The sequence below is a fragment of the Trichosurus vulpecula genome, chromosome 5, assembly GCF_011100635.1.
Source record: "Trichosurus vulpecula isolate mTriVul1 chromosome 5, mTriVul1.pri, whole genome shotgun sequence".
Lineage (NCBI taxonomy): Eukaryota > Metazoa > Chordata > Mammalia > Diprotodontia > Phalangeridae > Trichosurus > Trichosurus vulpecula.
Window position 1 is genome coordinate 295,166,144 of NC_050577.1, and position 6,896 is coordinate 295,173,039.

Below are 6,896 nucleotides of genomic sequence, written 5' to 3' on the forward strand. Positions count from 1 at the left end.
TCTGGCACAGTGCCAAATACCTGCTTATGGATTGATCGGTTGATTAATTCTGACTCCAAAGACAATGCTGTTTCCACAATAGCCTAAATCTACAGAGCACAGCACTGTTTTGTCATGGAATACCAGGATCTCATCGGAATCCGCTTCCCCCTCCCACCCCCCAGCAAGTGTGGCCATCAATGGCTGGCCTGGCTTTCTCAGTTCTCACTGAAGTGGCAGCTGCAGTTGGACATTTGACCCAAGTACCTTCCACTTCCTCTTCCAGTCATTCTCTTCCAACCTAACTACAGCTTCTTTCTTCAAAGTGGGCACTGTAGAGGCAGCTAGGTGGTGCAGTGAGTAGAGCACCGACCCTGGAGTCAGGACCTGAGTTCAAATCTGGCATTCGACACTTGACACACACTATGTGACCTTGCGCGAGTCACTTAACCCCAATTGCCCTGCCTTACCCCTCTAAAAAAATTCGAAGTGGGCACTGTAGAAGGACGGAGTGAGATTAGATGTTCTTGGAGGGCTCTTCCATCTCTATGTCTCATGGTGCTACAATATTTTCTAGGTCTCACTTTTCTCATCTGTAAAGTGATGGGGTTTAAGTTCCCTTTAAAGCCCCTTCCAGCAAAGGGTCTAAGATTCTCATGGTTTCTAGCTCCAGATCTAGGATCCTATTATTCAGTCCCACCCCTCCCCCCTTACCTGGGTTCAAATCCTATATCATTATGATCTTGGACAAACCAATTAAAACCTTCCTGAACCTGTTTCCTCAATTAGCCAATGTGTTGTCAACAGGCCAAGGAGCCTGGCTTTGGTGGCTGTCGTAAGAATCAGAGTCCAGAGTGACGAGATGCTTGTCAGGCCATGGTTGGACCAGATGGTTTCCAAGGCTCCTCCCAGCTCTAGTGAGGCCCTCGCTCTCACCCATGTTAGAGAGCCTGGCTGGGTGGCCTTGAACATCCAAGAAAAGGTCACTGCAGCAGAGTCCAGACTGTCTTTGGATCTTGGACTTCAGTGCCCTAATTCTGCCCCCAAGGCAGACCCAAAATACTCTGCTTTCTTCCCCAAGGTAGAGCACTGGTATCTTGGTGGCTGAATCTAGGGCCTGAGTTTCTCAGGGGCTGAACTGAAACTTTTTTCTGGTTGCTTCTTTTTTTCCTAGCCTGCCTCCCCATCTGTTAAGTGGGGATCACCAGTTGGCAGCTCATCTGGAACAGACTGTGTCTGGGCTCTCCCCAGCTGGCTCCTTGGGTGCCATGCCAGCTGGCTCTTAGGTCCCTGCGTGCACAGTGAGGCTTCCCTTGTGGCCTCTATCTCTGGGGCAGCTTCAGAAACTCACATTTATGTGCTACTTTACAGTCTCTAAAGCACTTTCCTCACAACGAGCCTGTTAGGTAGGAGGGTAAGTATCGTTATCCTTACTTTACATAGAGGGAAACTGAGGTTCAGATAAGTAAAGATCACTTGCCCAAAGTAACATAGCTAATTATCATATCATAAGTGTCCAAGCCAAGACTTGAACCCAATTCTTTGGACTTCCAGTGTGGTGATGTCTTTACTGTCTTCACGCTGCACTCTCCACAGCTAGTAATAATAGCTAGCAATTATTGTAAAATGCTGTACATATGCCATCTCATTTGATCCCCAATCCCTGGTAGGTGGGTGCTATTATTACCTCCATCTGATGAGGCAACTGAGGCTGAAAGCATGGCTAGGATCACACAGCTGGTTAGTGAGGCAGGATTTGAGCTTAAGGTCTTCTTGACTCCCAAATTCAGAGCTAATACTCACTTTGGCCCAGGGCTTCCTGGTATGACTGACCATATTCAGCCCCACAGCCCCATATTCCTACCCAGTGCTGTCCAGGAGACTGTCTTTTCCCCCAATCATCCTTCTGGAACAGGAAAGGGCATCAGGCTTGGAATTAAATAACCTGCTTTGGAGTCACGACCCTACTGAGTATTAGCTGTAGGACCCTGGATAAGCCATTTGTTTTGAGTCTCAGCTCCTTTCTCCGTAAAATGATGATACTTGTGTCGTGAGGGTCAAGCACGTTTCATGGAGCCAGAGTGAGCGGTGTTCCCCCGGCTGCTTCTAGGGCTACATGGTTTCAGCACCGAAGGAACTTGGGATGAAGTAGCAATGTCTTTGGTCTCTATGACAGCGGTGGCGGGGGAAGGGAGCTGCCCAGTCAGCAGACGTCGAAGGGAGGGCCAACTTCTGCTCTACTTCCGTCTTTGTCTTTCGGATGTGGGGCTTGGGACTCCAATAACTTTCTTGAACTTCTTGGGAGGAGTAAGGGAATGGGGTTTATTTGCCTTCTGTATCCTGGCAGCAATGGCTTCAAGGTTACATAAACCTTTCAATAAAGTTTGTGCTTGTTAAAGTGTGTGTGTGTATGGACATACAAGGATATAGGTATATGTATGTAGATACACCTACACGTAGATACAGACATACACACACATGCATACATGTATGTATATGTACAAATATAGATATACACACATGCACACATGTATATGCACCTATAGAGATACATAGATAATATACATATATGTATATGCAGGTATACACACATGTATAGATATACACACATGCACATATGTATATGCACCTATAGAGATACACAGATAATAGACCTATATGTACATGCATGTATACACACGTGTAGATATGCACACACGCACATATGTATATGCACCTATAGAGACACATAGATAATATATCTATATGTATATGCATGTATACACACATGTATAGATATACACACATGCACATATGTGTTTACACACTTATATGTAGACAGACATATACACACATGCACATATGTATATGCACCTATATAGAGGCATGCATGATATACATATATGTACATGCATGTATACACACATGTATAGATATACACACATGCACATGTATGTTTACACGCCTATATGCAGACAGACATCTACACATATACACACACACATGCAGGTACACACACACAACCACTTCTCAGCTCTTGGGCCATACAATAACAGACGGTGAGCTGAGCTGGGTGCACAGCCCCTAGTTTGCTGACCGGGGATACAGAGCTTTAAGGTGTGCAAGGTTCTGCACATATGTCATCTCACTGGATTCTCACAACCATTCGGGAAGGTAGGGTCTATTATTATCCCCATCTTACAGATGCGGACACTGATACCGAGAGAGGTGAAATGTCTTGGTCAGTGTCTGAGTCAGGATTTGAATTCAGGTTTTCTTGACTCCCCTACCCTGGAATGCCCCCTCCCCCTATGAGTGTTCTATCCAATGAGCCACCCTCTGGTCTTCTATAGGTACTTACAGATACTCCACAGAAGATGTGTAGAAAGATAAGAATCATACTGGATAAGAACACAGGGATTGGATTTTGATTTGTACTGGTGGAAAGATTAGCTCCACTGCAGGAATTATGGATGCACTGAAATATTGGAGGAGGATCATGCCATCATAGGCTTTCAGGGGTGGAAAGGACCTAAAAGGTGATTGGCCCAAACATACCCTTTCAAACACGTGTTCACTCGGTTTCTGTCCAAAAGTCCCCCAGTGAAAGGCAATTGCTCCCTCTAGAGGCAGCTCAATCCACTTTTGGGCAGCTCTGATTCTTAGGAATTTTTTCTTCCCAACATCCAGCTGAAATCTATTATGCCTGGCACATAGTGGACATTTAATAAATGCATGTTTACTTGTTGACACTACTAGTTTTACCCTTTTGGGCCAAACAGAGTAAGTCTAATCCCTCTCCCACAGGATAGCCATTTGGATGCTTGAAAACAATTTCTAGGTCCTGTGAAGGTTCTCTTCTTCTGTCTCTTTCTTTCCTTTCTCTAAACCAAACATCCTCCAGTTTTTTTATGTGATCCTCATGGGGCAGTCTCCAATACACTCAGCATTCTGGTCACCCTCTTCTGGACATAATCCAACTTGGCAGTGTCCCCCTCCTAGGCTGTAAGTTGCAAAAAAAGCTTTTGATCTGCATTGGCAGATCCTTACTGGGAAGTGCCCTACACCATCAAAATCACAGGACAAAAAGAAAAAAGAAAAAAAAGGATTGTATTAGTTCATTTGGTTTCTACACTTGACACCTACTCCTATAGCTGACTCATGTTAGGCAGGTAGGAGGTAAAATAGATAGAGCACTAGGTATGGAGTCAAGAAATCTAGCCTCAGATACATACTAGCTATGTGACCCTGGGCAAGTCACTTAACCTTTGCCTCAGTTTCCTCAGCTGAAAAACGGGTATCGTAATAGCACCTAACTCTTAGGGTTGTTGGAGGGATCATATGAGATCATATTTGTAAAGCACTTAGCATTAGTAAAGCACTGGCATATAGTAGGCTCTATATTAATGCTTATTCTCTTTGTCCCCCCTTCTACTTCATATTAAACCTCAGGCCCTCAGATCTTTTCCCACTTCCTTTATCTCACATTTGTGTGGTTGGTTTTGTCAACTCAAGTGAAGGACTTTACATTTTATCTTGGTAGCTTCCATTCACTGTGCCAGCCTGCCATGATGCTTTTGGATTCTTTCTTCCAAATTGCCAGTTAAGATTTCCAGCTTCATGTCACCCATGCTTTAGTCCAGATTATTCTTCTGGGTATGAGTCATGGATCCCTTTTATTGGCCTGGTGAGGCTAACTTTGTTTCCCCTCCCATTTCCACCTACTCCAAGGGAGACTTCTATTCCTGTCAGGAAGAGCAGAAAGTTGGGGGTGGAGGCCACTCTGAACTCCCCAGAAAGAGAGACTACCAGGCTAGAATTATATTTATCTGCTCCCTTAAATATTGTTAGTCTAGGGGATAAGATTGTGTTCAACATAACATCTGATCAGTTTGCCATATTCAGGAAGAAGGAGGACCCCAAGTATTATATCCAAGTCTTGACCCTTCCCACCAAATACCAGTTCCACAATGAACACACATAGTGAAAAGCAAAAAATAAAAACTCACAAGACCCCCAAAACCTTCTCCCCCAAATCACAGCAAAACAGAAATCAGAGAAGGTATACATAGGAGAATATACACTAGACAACACATGATGAAGGAACTTTCCCATTGAGAGTGAGGAGACAGAGATTGAAAGAGACTGAGATGATAGAGACAGAGACAGAGAATTAGTTGTAGTGGATCTCACCCAGGGGGAAACTCCCCAAAGTCTCCAAAGTAGGGGGTAGAGACATGATAGAGCCTGTGACTTCTTTCATGTCTTCCCAGAATCTTTTTTCTTCAGCAACATGATGTAAGGTTGGCCTCTCCTGTCTTCCCTCTCAAAGCTGGAAGCCAGGAGTACCTGAAGGGGCTTGACACTTGATGACTCCCAAAGACAGTTGAAGAAGTTTGGAGCCTGAGAACTCAGCACAGGGCAGGGCTTCATCTCCTCCAGGGAGAAGAGGAGTGGGCTTTGGGACAGGGGTTACATTGGCTAATCTGACTAAAGGATTACTGGTTACAAAACTCTGGGGACAATACAAAGGTAAAGAAGGCAGTCCTTACCCTTATGGAGCTTACAGCCAAGGAGATCAGCAGTCTCTTGGCTGAGGCAGGAATAATCATAATGTAAAAAGGGCGATGTGAAAAATGGATTGGCCTGTGTATGTGTGTATTGAATGGAGAGTGGAAACTGCTGGGTTGGGAGGGAGGAAACCAGGGTTCTAGGGGTTTTTTTTTATTAGCTAGCTTGTCACATTGGGCAATCTACTTCTCTCTGTATCTCTGTTGTTTATGTATAAAATGAGATAGCAAGAATCATAACTCAAGATAATCAAATAGGACTCCTTCAGCTTGACTACACAGTGCCTCTCTCCTTCTCCCTCTCCCACCTTGCCCCAGCCCTCCACCAAAGCTCTCCGACGCTGCATCTAGCCTCTGTCCGTTGTGCTGGCCTAGCCGAGGCTTAGTGCAAGTGACACAGCAGGCTGGCCGTGGTCTGGGAGTTAAGGTGAATTCAGTGAGAGCTGACAGGCCCTGAATTTGAATTAGCCAATGTGTTGTCAACAGGCCAAGGAGCCTGGCTTTGGTGGCTGTTGTAAGAATCAGAGTCCAGAGTGACGAGATGCTTGTCACGCCATGGGGACAAGAGAGAAGCCTGTTCTGCAGCAGGAGGGAAATGAAAAAAAAATCTAATCTGAATTCTCAGTGACATGAGCATCTCCAAGATTTGAGTAGGCTGGGAAGTTGATGACTGACAGAATAAAGGACAAAATCCAGCCTACTCAGTGTGGGTTACTGGGAAAAGCCCAGGACTTGTCTTCTAGGACCAAGATGTGGATTCAAGTTTTGCCTCTGACACTTGCTAGTTGTTTCAGTCAGCCAGGACAAGGTCATTTGATCTTGGTATACTCTCTGAACTTCATTCTGCTTCTCTGTGAAATGAGGGTGACAATGCCCTTAGTATCTTTGATATGAGGCTCAAATGAGATCATGGATACAAACTTTAAAGTCCTCTACCAATACCTGACATTCGAAGTAATAAAGGTAATAGTAACAGCTACCTATTATAGCACTTTAAAGTTTGCAAAGTACTTTACGTACATTATCTCATTTTACCCTGGGAGGTAGATGCTATTATCATCTACATTTTACACAGTTGGAAACTGAGGCAGACAGAAGTGAAGAGTCTTCCCTATGGTCAGACAACTTATAAGTGTCCTAGGTAGGATTTGAACTCAGGTATTTCTGATTCCTGACTCCAAGTCCAGGGCTCTATCCCCTGCTCCTCCTAACTGCCTCAATGATAACTGACTTTAGTATGCTGCTACTGTAGGTACAACATCTACTCTATGACAAGTAGGTTGGTTTTATCTTAAAGGTAGTAAAACTGTCTTGGAGACTTAATTGGTCCAGGGAACTAACCATGTGTTGTTGCAACTTCCTGGTTGC